The sequence below is a fragment of the Chelonia mydas genome, chromosome 4, assembly GCF_015237465.2.
Source record: "Chelonia mydas isolate rCheMyd1 chromosome 4, rCheMyd1.pri.v2, whole genome shotgun sequence".
Taxonomy (NCBI): domain Eukaryota; kingdom Metazoa; phylum Chordata; order Testudines; family Cheloniidae; genus Chelonia; species Chelonia mydas.
The window spans coordinates 13,991,084-14,008,367 of record NC_057852.1 but is presented as its reverse complement, the minus strand read 5'-3'; the positions used below and the strand labels follow the sequence as shown (position 1 = coordinate 14,008,367).

The window sequence follows — 17,284 nt, the reverse complement described above, 5'->3', positions numbered from 1 at the left end:
TTTGATAACATTTCTTCCCCCACTTCACTAAATGTCAAGGGCTATGCAAGGCAGTGGAGAATCAGACTCCATGCTGCATTTCTGACAGAGACGCTCCATCTCCAGGGAAGAGAAGGTGGTTCCTTGAAATGCCGTCACCAGCCTGGAGACACAGCTGACATACCTGGCAATGCCCCTATTTTATTATGATTCACCAGAGGCCCCTGTCAACTTGGAACATTTGTTGTAGGGTGTTTGATTACCCTAGCCAAGGGAGCAACAAAGGAAGAAGCCATGACTCCTTGTCCCTGCACGGATCCAGGGTTCGTCTACACAGTAGCTGGGAGGTGTAATTCCCAGTGCTGGCAGACATACATGTGCTAGCTCTTGTCCAGCAAGCACCTAAAATTAGCAGTGTGGCTGTGGCAGCTTGGGCTAATCACCTGAGCATGTACCCAGGGGACTGGGTGGGCTTGTTCTCACATAGCTAATCCGTGTTACCACCCACACAGCCACAGCCATGCTGCTATTTTTAGGCTCTCGCAGAGCTAACAAGCATAGGTCTACCTGGGCTGGGAATTGCACCTCCCAGGCACTGAGAGGACATACCCTTCGTCAAGGCTAGAAGGAACGTGGCAGTCTAGGCCTGAGTTACTACATATTAAATGCAACTTGGTTGTGAAAGGAAGTTATAGTAACTACATTACAAGTATCTCAAGACCCATTAAAATAGCTCTAGCAAACCGAATATATTAATCAAACTAAGAGTGTCCTACGATGCTAGGCTTAAAGCGGAACGGGACCTGGAGATTTATCCAGATCACCCGTACATGGAGCACAGATTATTGCCTTGTTTATTTTTCTGATCTGTGTATATCCTACCATTCTCTGGCTCCCATGCTGCCGTGGCTGGAGAAGATCTGTTTGCATACTTGGCCAAAATGACTGCACTAATGGAATAATACAACGAAATTAATGTTGAAAATCTATTTGACCAGTCAGTTGTTTCTGCCAACATTTAAATAGCTGATTGTTTTGCTTAAATTCTTTCTCCAGCTTTTTCCCATGTCATCATAACTCTCCTTGAACACTAGAAACATGAGCCAATCACTCTACATAGTAGCAACTAAATGCTAGTCTGTTCCTTGACCCAAGCAGATCTCAGGGGATCAGCCAGAAATCAAGGCCATACACAGTGTGGCCCCTGGCTTCTGCATTGCTGGCCGGCTGTCTGGCTTCCTGCAGTGCCAAACAGCATGGGAGGATTCCACAGCACAGAGGGCAGTGCTTAACTTGTAATGAAAGAGGTGCCAGGGCTCAAGCAATTTTTTTACTTTCTTAACCGATGCTGCAAGCCCAGAGGTGCCGGGGCTATGAACTGCCAAGCCTAGAGGTGCTGGGGCTCAGCCCTGGCACAAATTAAGCCGTGATTGAGGGGGAATCTGTGCTAGTTATTGCAGACTCAGTCTGCAGCAACTTGCTTCCATTTGCCCTATGGGCTTTGGGTGACAAAGTGTGACCAGCCCTACCTCTGTTCTCCCCCTCCCTACTTGCACAGAACAGGAATCCCACAGACCAACCACCAAGTAACTCTGGTGGGAAAGGGGTTCCATGCTAGCAGCACCCCCTCTTTCCATTCACCCCCTGCTTGCCACAGCTGGGATCCACAGCTTTCAGCCCCCTCTCGCATTCTTTCCTCCTCTGCAATTTTGTTTAGTCACCTGTGCTCAGACTAAACAAGTAACACATACAGCCAGGTGTCTGACACTCCACCTCCATTCTGGCTCTCCTCACCGTTTACAATGATACAATTGCTCTGGCCTATTTTATGGTTCTTCCGGTCCTTATCATTCCCAAATATTTGCCCCTGTTTTCTACAGTTCATGTGTTGAATTAAATATACAACAGTAATATTTTTTTCAGATGAGTTCTTATAGGGAGTTCCAGTACAAAGCATAAATTAGGGTTTAATTGGCACATAAATGGCATGGTATTTTTTCACACAACACACAGTCAACTTGTGGAACTCCTTGCCAGAGGATGTTTAGAAGGCCAAGACTATAACAGGGTTCAAAATAGAACTAGATACTTTCATGGAGGATAGGTCCATCAATGGCTATTAGCCAGGATGGGCAGGGATGGTGTCCCTAACCTCTGTTTGCCAGAAGCTGGGAATGGACGACAGGGGATGGATCACTTGATGATTACCTGTTCTGTTCATTCTCTCTGGGGCACCTGGCATTGGCCACTGTTGGAAGGCAGGTTACTGGGCTAAATGGACCTTTGGTCTGTCCCAGTATGGCCGCTCTTATAGTCTTAATACTTGCACACTGCACTGGGGTGAATTTCACCCATAACGAAAGGACGGAGCGGATGAAAATCTGTAATGATACAAGATGGCAAATTAGAAGTCTAAATCCCCATTCCCTGACACCAGTGGGTATTTCGCATGCACAAGGACTTCAGCATCAGGCACTGGGAAAGATGCAGGAAACAACTAATGATTGACAGTACAGTCATAATTGATAGTACAGCTGATAAGGTACAAAAGCCAGATTCCTTGTGGCCAAGAGCACCTGCCAGGTGTGGGAGCAGAGCTCGAAGCAGCTCACGTTATTCCAAGGGAGATCTCTAGCCAGTAGAATGTGATGTGCACAAAGTCATTCTTTATGGAATGGCCTGGAGACAACACAGGACATTCTAAACAAGCCACTTTAACTTCATGCCCAGCCTGTAGTTCCCTACAGCTGAGGCCATTTTCCCTCATGGAATTAAAAAATAATCTGAGGGCAAAGGGTAGCCATAAACCGAGCTGTTCTCAAGCTGTAACAGAAATTACAAGCAGGGTTCCAAAGGGATCAATATTTAATGAACCTCTGTCTGTGTTTTATTAGAGAAATGGGCCCCTGTCTGCAGTATCCTCCTTTGGCTGGTAGATTTGAGGAGGCAAAGGATGCACAAGTTCCATTCTTCCCCGGGCCTGTTTCCAAAACACTCCCCTGTGCTCTGCAGCTTCTTGTGGTGTGAACTGCCTGCGCTGATTCACACCTGCGGTGGAAATGTTCCAATCCCACAGTGTTCAGGGTCTTCTGCAGCCCTTCCTGTGACTGCAGCATCTGGCCTCTCCTGAAGACCAAGGACCTGATCCAAAGCCTTTCCCCGTCCATTGGACTCTTACCATTGAGTCAACGGGCTTTGCCCGTGGCCCTAGGGTCTCATCCCACATACACGGGCAAACTACAAAACATGCCCAGTACTTTTTAATGCTGGTTTTAGCACCGTGCTGGTTATCAACATTTTTACAACTTTCTGCTAGTGAGTCCTAGTCTCTCTCTTTTGGAAAATGCACAATAAAAAGTAACAGCTCTGAAGGGGTCATTCTGATCAAGTAAATATTATGCATTTGAAAAGGGTCTAAATACAATGCAAGTTGCACAGTCACTTAAATGTACACATTTGGGAGTCCTTATGTACCATACATAATATTACATTAAAAGAACATTACAGTTGCAAAATCAAGCATTCAAAAGCTAGGAAATGCGAGAATTAAGGTTGATCGGGCAACCTTAATTCAGTCCCCATGTGCATATGCATTATGATACAATATTTAATTACATGGTCTCATACCTTTTTTCCCCCCACAGGACCTCTGAATGGGAAGTTTTTTCAATATTTCTGTTTATCCTCAGTCAGTGTGTGGTCCCATGTATTATTTAAAGCACACTATCCAAACCCTGCCCTGAATACATTATTAATTTCCTCATGGGTATTTCTACGGTGATCTCATTATAGTGTCTGAGTGCTCCACAAGCTTTAATAAACTTATCTTCATAAGACCCTGTGAGATTAGGTGATGTTATTCACCACAGAGAAGGAGAATAAAACAGAAGAGGGCATTTTTGTCATATAGTTTTGGCAGTTGCAACGTGAGTGATGCAGCCTAGAAAAGTGTCGTCTTCAGTGATCGGTTCTATGAACAACTCTCACATTACTTCTCCTTTTGCTTTATTGCACTTGAGTTTGCTAAGTACCTTCAACGTCTGCTGAAGTTAATTGTGGTTTTAGGTGCACCAGGGATGAGCCATGGGGAGGCATAAGTAGCAGACTCATGTTCTCCTAGCTAATCTTAGAGTGGTTTGGGGGGTGGCAGTATGCTGCAGTAATAGCTCTGCTAGTCAAAGCTTTGTGTCTAGCTTTCAAAACAGTATTTTTCATTGGCAAGGTCCATTCATAGAGACTAAAATCTGAGTTTTGCACATACACAGTAATGACTTTTTCTGTCATTGAGCAGTGCAGTACTATCTGCATAATTAAAGTAATATCATAGATAACATCTATGCAGAAATTTTTCAATTTAGTAAGCTCTGTATTTTAATGCAGAAACAGATTCTGTAATGAAATCTTTATGCTCCTGTGTAGCTTATGAGCTCCACAAGACGGAGCCTTTCACCTGTTAAATGGTGTTAATTAATTAATGGTTGTCTGTAAGTGAGACTAGTCCTCGCTTACAGACAGCCCCACATCCTGAAGCAAATACTCACCAGTAACTACACACCACACCACAGAATCACTAACCCAGGAACCAATCCCTGTAACAAACCCCGTTGCCTACTCTGTCCCCATATCTACTCTAGTGACACCATCAGAGGACCCAACCACATCAGCCACACCATCAGGGACTCATTCACCTGCACATCTACTAATGTGATATGTCATCATGTGCCAGCAATGCCCCCTGCCATATACATTAGCCAAAACTGGACAGTCTCTACGTAAAAGAATAAATGGATACAAATCAGACATCAGGACTGGTAACAAACAAAAGCCAATAGGAGAACACTTCAATCTCCCTGGACGTTCAACAACAGATTTAAAAGTAGCCATCCTTCAACAAAAAAAGCTTCAAAAACAGACTTCAAAGAGAAACTGCAGAGCTACAATTCATTTGCAAATTTAACACCATTAATTTGGGCTTGAATAGGGCCTGGGAGTGGCTGGCTCACTACAAAAGCAACTTTCCCTCTCTTGGTGTTGACACCCTCTCATCAATTATTGGGAGTGGCCCACATCCACCCTGATTGAATTGGCCTTGTCAAGACTGGTTCTCCACTTGTGAGGTAACTCCCTTCTCTTCATGTGTCAGTATATTTATGCCTGCATCTGTAATTTTCACTCCATGCAACTGAAGAAGTGGGTTTTTTACCCACAAAAGCTTATGCCCAAATAAATTTGTTAGTCTTTAAGGTGCCACCGGACTCCTTGTTGTTTTTCACCTGTGGTGGTTGTAATCATTGCAAGAGCAAACTTTGGGGCTACAATTTCTGGTGGGGCTACAATTTCTGTCTATGGAGCTGTCCAAGAGCATTGCCAGTTCTGCGTGTAAGTTCGAGTCTGCTAGCTCTGCAAGCCCAACCTTTGGCTGCAGACGAAGAGAGCTCAGCATGGCTCAGAAGTAGGATGCAAAGGTGAGTCTTGCTTGTCAAGAATCACAGAAAAGTCTCCTCCAGATCAGGATTGTCTAAATGGTCCAGGCTAGGAATCCTTGCTGACCTGCAGAGCTTTCTTTCATGCTGCTGTAACATAAGGATTTTTGAAATGCTTGGCAGGAGCTTCACAGCAGAGTTTGCTGTGTCTTTATGTTGGGTTGGAGCCCAGTGCTTTGGCTGATGGATGCTGGCAGGATACGTTTCCCTTAAATAAGTAAACCCGTAGTCCAAGCATACAATGGACAGCTTTGCTTTCATGTCAAAAAGTGTTGAAATTATTAGTTATGAATGTTAAAAATATAGGGCAAACATTAACTTAACCATACATTCTTTTATGAAATCCAAAGCCCAAATGCTATTCATACTACTGCTCTAAACATGTATAAAAGCCTAACCATTAAGCATTTACAACACCCAGTTAACAAAACAGTTACAAATTTACGATCATTTATACTCACTGATGGACCAGACCAGAGAAGAGTCCTTTAATCCCAGTTCGCCCCAGTGTGATTGGACTGGATCCGATGAACAACCTCAGATTTATGGCTCTTCAGCAAACATAATTGCTAGTGTCAGTAAAACCCAGTCAGGGACAGTTCACCCTTGCTACTTTCCTTTTTCTAAGGCCTTCCCTTCTTTTCTCCTCCTCCCACCTTTCTTATCAACCGTTTTTCTTCTGTTGCCCTTTTCTTCACATGTGCCTCAGTTTCAAGATAACATTGGCGCTGTCAAGGTTCCTCCCCCACTCTGAACTCTAGGGTACAGATGTGGGGACCTGCATGAAAAAAACCTCCTAAGCTTATCTTTACCAGCTTAGGTCAAAACTTCCCCAAGGTACAAAATATTCCACCCTTTGTCCTTGGATTGGCCGCTACCACCACCAAACAAATACTGGTTACTGGGGAAGAGCTGTTTGGACACGTCTTTCCCCCCAAAATACTTCCCAAAACCTTGCACCCCACTTCCTGGACAAGGTTTGGTAAAAAGCCTCACCAATTTGCCTAGGTGACCACAGACCCAAACCCTTGGATCTGAGAACAATGAAAAAGCATTCAGTTTTCTTACAAGAAGACTTTTAATAGAAATAGAAGTAAATAGAAATAAAAAAAAATCCCCCCTGTAAAATCAGGATGGTAAATACTTTACAGGGTAATTAGATTCAAAACATAGAGAACCCCTCTAGGCAAAACCTTAAGTTACAAAAAAGATACACAGACAGAAATAGTTATTCTATTCAGCACAATTCTTTTCTCAGCCATTTAAAGAAATCATAATCTAACACGTACCTAGCTAGATTACTTACTAAAAGTTCTAAGGCTTCATTCCTGGTCTATCCCCGGCAAAGACAAAATATAGACAGACACACATACCCTTTGTTTCTCTCCCTCCTCCCAGCTTTTGAAATTATCTTGTCTCCTCATTGGTCATTTTGGTCAGGTGCCAGCGAGGTTACCTTTAGCTTCTTAACCCTTTACAGGTGAGAGGAGATTTCCTCTGGCCAGGAGGGATTTTACAGGGGTTTACCCTTCCCTTTATATTTATGACACGCCCCCCAAATCTCAGCTAGGGTGAAACACTGGCTGGGATTTCTTCCTGGAGCTCTAGGAAAACCAGAGTTAATAAGACACATGCATCTCTAAATATACTACCAAGTACATAAAGACTAACAATATTTTCTACATCTCAAGGACGATTTTAACCAGTTGATTCTGGGAAACTTTCACGGGAGAGTGCATCAGCCACTTTGTTAGAAGCTCCTGAGATGTGTTGGATGTCAAAATCAAAATCTTGGAGAGCTAAACTCCACCGAAGAAGTTTTTTGCTATTTTCTTTGACCGTGTGAAGCCACTTCAGTGCAGCATGGTCGGTTTGCAGGTGGAAACGCCGTCCCCAAACATATGGGCGTAGCTTTTCCAGAGCGTAGACAATGGCGTAACATTCTTTTTCAGTGACTGACCAGTGGCTTTCCCTCTCAGACAGTTTTTTGCTGAGAAACACTACAGGGTGGAATTCTTGATCAGGTCCTTTCTGCATTAAAACTGCTCCCACACCACGCTCGGACGCATCTGTGGTTACTAGGAATGGTTTGTCAAAGTCTGGGGCCCTTAGTACAGGGTCAGACATGAGTGTCGCTTTAAGCTTGTTAAAGGCCTTCTGACACTTTTCGGTCCACTGAACCGCATTTGGCTGTTTCTTTTTGGTTAGGTCTGTCAGTGGGGCGGCGATTTGGCTGTAGTGCGGTACAAATCGTCTGTAATAACCGGCCAAGCCTAAGAAGGATTGAACCTGTTTCTTTGACTTTGGGACAGGCCACTTTTGGATAGCATCCACTTTGGCCTGTAGGGGGCTGATAGTTCCTTGACCCACCTGGTGTCCAAGGTAAGTCACTCTGTTTAGGCCTATTTGACACTTCTTAGCCTTAACAGTTAGTCCTGCCTCCCTTATGCGCTCAAGGACTTTTTGTAGATGTTCCAGGTGGTCTGCCCAGGAATCCGAAAATATGGCCACATCGTCAAGGTAGGCGACTGCATATTCTCCTAATCCTGCTAGGAGACCATCTACAAGTCTTTGGAAGGTGGCGGGTGCATTTCGCAGCCCGAAAGGGAGTACATTAAATTCATACAGCCCGAGATGTGTGGTGAAGGCTGACCTTTCCTTGGCAGATTCATCTAGCGGTACCTGCCAGTACCCCTTGGTTAAGTCCAAGGTAGAGATGAACTGGGCCCGTCCCAGTTTCTCTAATAGTTCATCTGTGCGTGGCATTGGATAGTTGTCTGGGCGAGTTACAGCATTTAGCTTATGGTAGTCCACGCAAAAACGTATTTCCCCATCTGGTTTGGGAACTAGAACCACTGGAGATGCCCATGCACTTTCAGAGGGGCGGATTACACCCATCTGTAACATATCCCGGATCTCCCGTTCTATAGCAGTTTTAGCTTGAGGAGACACCCGGTAAGGTTGGACTCTAATTGGGCGAGCATTACCTGTGTCAATGGAGTGGTATGCCCGTTCAGTCAGTCCTGGGGTGGCTGAGAACGTTGGCGCGTAGCTAGTGCACAGCTCCTGGATCTGCTGTCGCTGCATACGCCCAAGGGTCATGGAGAGGTTCACCTCTTCCACACCACCAGCACATTTCCCTTCGTAGTAGACACCTTCAGGCCACTCAGCGTCGTCTCCTCCCTGGGCTGTAAACTGACAAACCTTTAATTCTCTGGAATAAAAGGGCTTTAGAGAATTAATATGGTACACCTTAGGCTTTCGGTTGGAGGTGGGGAATGCTATGAGATAATTAACAGCTCCCAGGCGCTCCTGGACCGTGAATGGCCCTTCCCACGATGCTTCCATTTTATGGGCCTGGAGCGCCTTTAAGACCATGACCTGGTCCCCTACTTTGAAGGAACGCTCTCTGGCATGTTTATCATACCAGGCTTTTTGCTCTTTTTGAGCATCCTGTAAGTTTTCTTTAGCAAGGGCTAAAGAGGTTCGGAGGGTGTTTTGTAGGTTGGTTACAAAGTCCAGAATGTTAGTTCCTGGAGAAGGTGTAAATCCCTCCCATTGCTGCTTCACCAACTGCAATGGCCCCTTAACCTCACGGCCATATACAAGTTCAAATGGGGAAAACCCTAAACTGGGGTGTGGTACAGCTCTGTAGGCAAAGAGCAACTGCTGCAACACTAGGTCCCAATCATTGGAGTGCTCATTTACGAATTTACGTATCATGGCCCCCAAAGTTCCATTAAACTTCTCCACCATGCCATTTGTTTGATGGTGGTAAGGAGTGGCAACCAAGTGATTTACCCCATGAGCTTCCCAAAGGTTTTTCATAGTTCCTGCCAGGAAATTAGTCCCTGCATCTGTGAGGATGTCGGAGGGCCAACCTACCCTGGCAAAAATGTCTGCTAGTGCCTGGCACACACTTTTAGCCCTGGTGTTGCTTAGAGCTACTGCTTCCGGCCATCGGGTGGCAAAATCCATGAAAGTCAGTATGTACTGCTTTCCTCTGGGTGTCTTTTTCGGAAAAGGACCCAGAATATCCACAGCTACTCGCTGAAATGGAACTTCAATGATGGGGAGTGGCTGGAGAGGGGCTTTGACCTGGTCTTGGGGCTTTCCCACTCTTTGGCACACCTCACAAGACTGGACATAGGTAGAAACATCCTTGCCCATTCCCTCCCAGTGGAATGACCCCCCCAAACGGTCTTTGGTCCTGTTCACCCCAGCATGGCCACTAGGGTGATCATGGGCTAAGCTCAAGAGCTTGGCCCGGTATTTAGTTGGAACTACCAACTGTCTCTGAGGATGCCAGTCTTCCTGGTGTCCACCAGAAAGAGTTTCCTTGTATAAAAGTCCTCTTTCTACAACAAACCTGGATCGATTAGAAGAGCTGAGAGGCGGTGGGTGGCTCCGTGCCGCCGTCCAAGCTCTCTGGAGGCTTTCATCTGCTTCCTGTTCGGTCTGGAACTGTTCCCTTGATGCTGGAGACATCAGTTCCTTATTGGATTGTGGACCTAGGCTTGGTCCCTCTGGAAGCGATATAGGGGATGGGGCTGTTTCTGTTGACTGTGAACCGCTCTCCGCTGGTGAACTATGTTGGGATTCAGGCTCCGGCTGAGCCTCTTGTGTCGGGTTATCGGCTGCTGTCGGTTCAGGGTCGGTGGGGCCCTCTGGTGTTGAGGTTGCAAGTACTGGATTCAGTGCTGGCAATGGGTCTGGTGTTGGTTGTTCGGCTGGTTCCGGTTCTGGGACTGGTTCCGTCTGGGTCTCTGGGACTGGATCCACTACTGCTGTTGCAGACATTGGTCTGGGGTCCGGATCCATCACCTCTGACCGGGTCCTGATAGAAGTTTCCGGAACAGAGCTAGGCCTCACGGCTTGGTTAGCCTGGCTGCGGGTGACCGTTCCCACCCTCTTGGCCTGCTTCACATGATTGGCCAAGTCTTCCCCCAACAGCATGGGGATGGGATAATCATCATAGACTGCAAAAGTCCACGTTCCGGACCAGCCCTTGTACTGGACAGGCAACTTGGCTGTAGGCAAATCGAAAGAGTTGGACTTGAAGGGTTGAATCGTCACTTGGATCTCTGGGTTGATTAAATTGGGGTCCACTAAGGAAGCATGGATAGCTGACACTTGTGCTCCGGTGTCCCTCCACGCGGTGACCTTCTTCCCGCCCACACTCACAGTTTCCCTCCGCTCCAAGGGTATCTGGGAGGTATCTGGGCCTGTGGACCTCTGGTGCGATTCCGGTGCAATGAACTGTAATCTGTTGGGGTTCTTGGGGCAGTTGGCCTTTACATGCCCCAGCTCGTTACATTTAAAACATCGTCCAGCTGACTGGTCACGGGGGCGAGGAGGGTTGCTGGAGAACGGGGTGGAGGGACGATAAGGGGTCTGGAGGGTTCTTTGGGAGGTAGGTGGGGCTTTGGGCGGCCCCCGGTAATAGGGTGTGGTCTGGGGTTGTCCCTTCTGGTCTCCGCTCCAACTGCGACCAGTTTTCTTCTTCTCTGCCACCTCCACCCATCTGGCTCCAATCTCTCCTGCCTCGATTACAGTTTTGGGCTTCCCATCTAGGATGTATCTTTCTATTTCCTCAGGAACACCCTCTAAGAATTGTTCCATTTGCATTAGGAAGGGCAAATTTACTGGAGATTCAACACTTGCTCCGGATATCCAGGCCTCCCAATGCTTCACAATGTGGTAGGCATGTCGGGTAAATGACACATCTGGTTTCCACCTTAGGGCTCTGAACCTCCGACGAGACTGCTCGGGTGTTATCCCCATTCTGACTCTCGCCTTGGATTTAAACAGTTCATACTTGTTCATGTGTTCTTTAGGCATTTCAGCTGCCACCTCAGCTAAGGGTCCACTGAGCTGCGGCCTCAGCTCTACCATGTATTGGTCAGTAGAGATGTTGTACCCAAGGCAGGCCCTTTCGAAGTTTTCTAGGAAGGCCTCAGTATCATCACCTGCTTTGTAGGTGGGGAACTTTCTGGGATGGGAAGTGGTACTTGGAGAAGGATAGCTAGGGTTTGTTGGGATATTCTCCTGAGCCTTTATCTTCTCTATCTCCTCCACATACTTCCTCTCTTTTTCCTTCTCCTCCAGTTCTTTGTCCCTTGCTTCCATAGCTCTCCTGTGAGCAGCCGCTTGGTGTTGTTCTGCCTCTTTCGCTGCCTCTCTCGCTGCCTCCCTTTCTTGTTCCTTCTCCTCCTTCTTCAGCCGCATGAGTTCTATCTGTCTTTCATGTTCCCTTTGTCTTTCCTCAGCCTGAAATCTGGCTAATTCCAGCCGTAGTCGAGCCGCAGATTTTGTCATTCTAACCTCTCTGTTTTTAACTAACTTTACACCCGAGGTTTAGAAATAAACAAAAAAAAAACTTGGCTGTAAAATTTTGCTGTGCTGGAATAGAATACCTATTCTCTGATAGTGATTGTCAGCCTACAAAAAAAAAAAAAGACAATTCCCTTGTCTCTGCTCTGGGCCCAAATCAAAGCAAAAACTTCCAGCTACTTTGAAACCTGTTTACCCAGCCCAAAGAAAAACCAAGTTTCCTTTTTAAACTTGTGCTCCTTGTAAAAAATCAAAATCCAAAAAAAAAACCCTTGCCACTTTTGTCTCCAGGCAAATGGGTAGAACACCCCCCCTTCTATTTACTTTTAGGGAAAAAAAAAAAACTCTGGGTTGGAAGACTGTGAATTTCCCTGCAGGAGTTAAGTACCCTGCCTCCAGGCAAAGAAAACCTGCAATTCACAAAGATAATCCCCTTTTGTCTCTGCTTGGCCACAAAGCAGAGAAAAAAACAAGCTGCTTTCAGTTTCAGCTGCTTCTGGACTTCCTTTCCAAAGGAAAGAAAAAAAAAAATCTCCTTTTTTAAAATCTGTATTTCTAGTTCAAAAAAAAATCTCAACTGGATCTCAAAATGATTTCAGGTTAATCCCACCACTCTGCCACCATGTCAAGGTTCCTCCCCCACTCTGAACTCTAGGGTACAGATGTGGGGACCTGCATGAAAAAAACCTCCTAAGCTTATCTTTACCAGCTTAGGTCAAAACTTCCCCAAGGTACAAAATATTCCACCCTTTGTCCTTGGATTGGCCGCTACCACCACCAAACAAATACTGGTTACTGGGGAAGAGCTGTTTGGACACGTCTTTCCCCCCAAAATACTTCCCAAAACCTTGCACCCCACTTCCTGGACAAGGTTTGGTAAAAAGCCTCACCAATTTGCCTAGGTGACCACAGACCCAAACCCTTGGATCTGAGAACAATGAAAAAGCATTCAGTTTTCTTACAAGAAGACTTTTAATAGAAATAGAAGTAAATAGAAATAAAAAAAAATCCCCCCTGTAAAATCAGGATGGTAAATACTTTACAGGGTAATTAGATTCAAAACATAGAGAACCCCTCTAGGCAAAACCTTAAGTTACAAAAAAGATACACAGACAGAAATAGTTATTCTATTCAGCACAATTCTTTTCTCAGCCATTTAAAGAAATCATAATCTAACACGTACCTAGCTAGATTACTTACTAAAAGTTCTAAGGCTTCATTCCTGGTCTATCCCCGGCAAAGACAAAATATAGACAGACACACATACCCTTTGTTTCTCTCCCTCCTCCCAGCTTTTGAAATTATCTTGTCTCCTCATTGGTCATTTTGGTCAGGTGCCAGCGAGGTTACCTTTAGCTTCTTAACCCTTTACAGGTGAGAGGAGATTTCCTCTGGCCAGGAGGGATTTTACAGGGGTTTACCCTTCCCTTTATATTTATGACAGGCGCGTGGGAAGGTTCGTGCTTATTTTTTACAAGATAGTTTTTCTTTGTCTTGTAGCTTCAGCCCCCTCTCGTTGAGAGAAAACTTTCCTGTATTTTATTAGTTACTTTTTAAACCATACATCCTTCCCATTACATTCTGGTCTTCTAACTCATTGTTCTCATGGCCTTCCTGTACTTGCTGATTAGGATCTTTCTCTACTTACCACCACAAACTAGAAAGCAAACATATAGTTTTCTTAACCAAAATTAAGCTACCTTTAATTCTTTCATTCCATAGCTATCCCCCAGAGAGCTTAGGGGTGTGAGTGGTTTCTAGGGTCTGCTCCTCTGGATGATCCTCCGTGGGAACAAGAAGTTCATAGTGAATTTTGAGTCCTCTGCCTCCTCTGGATTGTGAGGGGCAGAGCTGTGAGAGACTGGGGGAGCTTACTCCGTGGACAGGACAGCTTGGGGAGGGAGAATTGGGAAGTTCACTCTCTTGAAGTGGAACAACAAGGGTCTGCAGGTACAGAGGTTTCTTCTGAGCATCCTGGACAGATGCTTGATGGACCAGAGATGCTCTCAGCTTCCAATGTCTCACTGTCATTGGGCATAAGAGTCCAGAACAAATATCAAGCAGATGGAGTGGCAGAGGATAGATGCCATTGACCACATCTACTGGAGGGAGCATGCTTCCACATGGCCTGTCTGAGGCCTTGTCTACACTACGAAATTAGGTCGAATTTATGGAAGTCGGTTTTGTAGAAAGCATTTTTATATAGTCGATTGCGTGTGTCCCCACGCAAATGCACTAAGTGCATGTAGTCGGCGGAGTGTGTCCACAGTACCGAGGCAACCATCGACCTCCAGAGTGTTGCACTGTGGATAGCTATCCCACAGTTCCCGCAGTCTCCGCCGTCCATTTGAATTCTGGGTAGAAATCCCAGTGCCTGATAGGGCTAAAACATTGTCGCGGGTGGTTCTGGGTACATATTGTCAGGCCCCCCTTCCCTCCCTCCCTCCGTGAAAGCAAGGGCAGACAATCGTTTTGCGCCTTTTTTCTTGAGTTATTTGTGCAGACGCCATACCATGGCAAGCATGGAGCCTGCTCAGCTAACCGTCACCATATGTCTCCTGGGTGCTGGCAGATGTGGTACTGCATTGCTGCACAGCAGCAGTTTATTGCCTTTTGGCAGCAGACTGGTAGCCGTTGTCGACGTAGTCCAGGGTGCTCTTTTAACCAACCTCGATGAGGTCAGGGGCGCCTGGGCAAACATGGGAGTGACTCAGCCAGGTCATTTCCCTTTTAAGTTTCGTTTCATGGCGATTCAGTCCTACCGGCAGTGCACTGTCTTTTAATCTGCAGCCAGCAGAAGATGATGGCTAGTCGTCATACTGCACCGTCTTCTGCCAAGCACCCAGGAGATGATGATGGCTAGCGGATGTACTGCACAGTCTGCTGCCAGCAAGATGTATAAAGATAGATGAAGCGGATCAAAACAAGAAATAGACCAGATTTGTTTTATATTCATTTTCTCCTCCCTCCCTCCATGAAATCAATGGCCTGCTAAACCCAGTTTTGAGTTCTATCCTTGAGGTTTTGAGTTCTATCCTTGAGGGGGCCATTCTGTTTCTCGCAAAGCCACCCCCTTTGTTGATTTTAATTCCCTGTAAGCCAACCCTGTAAGCCATGTCGTCAGTCGCCCCTCCCTCCGTCAGGGCAACAGCAGACAATCGTTCCTCACTTTTTTTCTGTGCGGACGCCATACCACGGCAAACATGGAGCCCTCTCAGATCACTTTGGCAATTAGGAGCACATTAAACACCACGCGCATTATCCAGCAGCATATGCAGCACCAGAACCTGGCAAAGTGAAACTGGGCGAGTAGGCGACGTCAGCGCGGTGATGAGAGTGATGAGGACATGGACACAGACTTTTCTCAAAGCACAGGCCCTGGCAATGTGGGCATCATGGTGCTAATGGGGCAGGTTCATGCGGTGTAATGCCGATTTGGGGCTTGCAAAACAAGCACAGACTGGTGGGACCGCATAGTGTTGCAGGTCTGGGACGATTCCCAGTGGCTGCGAAACTTTCGCATGCGTAAGGGCACTTTCATGGAACTTTGTGACTTGCTTTCCCCTGCCCTGAGGCACAAGAATACCAAGATGAGAGCAGCCCTCACAGTTGAGAAGCGAGTGGCGATAGCCCTGTGGAAGCTTGCAATGCCAGACAGCTACCGGTCAGTTGGGAATCAGTTTGGAGTGGGCAAATCTACTGTGGGGGCTGCTGTGTTGCAAGTAGCCAACACAATCAAAGATCTGCTGATATCAAGGGTAGTGACCCTGGGAAATGTGCAGGTCATAGTGGATGGCTTTGCTGCAATGGGATTCCCTAACTGTGGTGGGGCCATAGATGGAACCCATATCCCTATCTTGGCACCGAAGCACCAAGCCGGCGAGTACGTAAACCGCAAGGGGTACTTTTCAATAGTGCTGCAAGCTCTGGTGGATCACAAGGGACGTTTCACCAACATCAACGTGGGATGGCCGGGAAAGGTACATGACGCTCGCATCTTCAGGAACTCTGGTCTGTTTCAAAAGCTGCAGGAAGGGACTTTATTCCCAGACCAGAAAATAACCGTTGGGGATGTTGAAATGCCTATAGTTATCCTTGGGGACCCAGCCTACCCCTTAATGCCATGGCTCATGAAGCCGTACACAGGCAGCCTGGACAGTAGTCAGGAGCTGTTCAACTACAGGCTGAGCAAGTGCAGAATGGTGGTAGAATGTGCATTTGGACGTTTAAAAGCACGCTGGCGCAGTTTACTGACTCGCTTAGACCTCAGCAAAACCAATATTCCCACTGTTATTACTGCTTGCTGTGTGCTCCACAATATCTGTGAGAGTAAGGGGGAGACGTTTATGGCGGGGTGGGAGGTTGAGGCAAATCGCCAGGCCGCTGGTTACACGCAGCCAGACACCAGGGTGGTTAGAAGAGCACAGGAGGGTGCGGTGCGCATCAGAGAAGCTTTGAAAACCAGTTTCATGACTGGCCAGGCTACGGTGTGAAAGTTCTGTTTGTTTCTCCTTGATGAAACCCCCCGCCCCTTGGTTCACTCTACTTCCCTGTAAGCTAACCACCCTCCCCTCCTCCCTTCGATCACCACTTGCAGAGGCAATAAAGTCATTGTTGCTTCACATTCATGCATTCTTTATTAATTCATCACACAAATAGGGGGATTAACTACCAAGGTAGCCCAGGAGGGGTGGTGGAGGAGGGAAGGACAAGGCCACACAGCACTTTAAAAGTTTAAAACTTATTGAATGCCAGCATTCTGTTGCTTGGGCAATCCTCTGGGGTGGAGTGGCTGGGTGGCCAGAGGCCCCCCCACCGCATTCTTGGGCGTCTTGGTGAGGAGGCTATGGAACTTGGAGAGGAGGGCGGTTGGTTACACAGGGGCTGTAGCGGCGGTTTGTGCTCCAGCTGCCTTTCCTGCAGCTCAACCATATGCTGGAGCATATTAGTTTGATCCTCCAGCAGCCTCAGCATTGAATCCTGCCTCCTCTCATCACGCTGCCACCACCTTTCAGCTTCAGCCCTCTCTTCAGCCCGCCACTTACTCTCTTCAGCCCGCCACCTCTCCTCCCGGTCATTTTGTGCTTTCCTGCACTCTGACATTGTCTGCCTCCACACATTCGTCTGTGCTCTGTCAGTGTGGGAGGACAGCATGAGCTCAGAGAACATTTCATCGCGAGTGTGTTTTTTTTCGCCTTCTAATCTTCGCTAGCCTCTGGGAAGGAGAAGATCCTGTGATCCTTGAAACACATGCAGCTGGTGGAGAAAAAAAAAGGGACAGTGGTATTTTAAAAGACACATTTTATAGAACAACGGGTACACTCTTTCACGGTAAACCTTGCTGTTAACATTACATACATAGCACATGTGCTTTCGTTCCAAGATCGCATTTTGCCTCCCCCCAGTGCGTGGCTAGCCCCTCATCCCTCCCCGTGCTAACAGCGGGAAACATTTCTGTTCAGCTACAGGCAAACAGCCCAGCAGGAACG

At 46.7% G+C, this 17,284-nt stretch overlaps 1 protein-coding gene across 2 annotated transcripts in view; it reads left to right on the top strand.

Annotated features, from left to right (window-relative positions):
* The window catches only part of NPFFR2 (neuropeptide FF receptor 2), a 43,481-nt gene that overhangs the window by 10,966 nt on the left and 15,231 nt on the right, over positions 1 to 17,284 (top strand). The gene's annotated exons all lie outside the window — the stretch shown is intronic.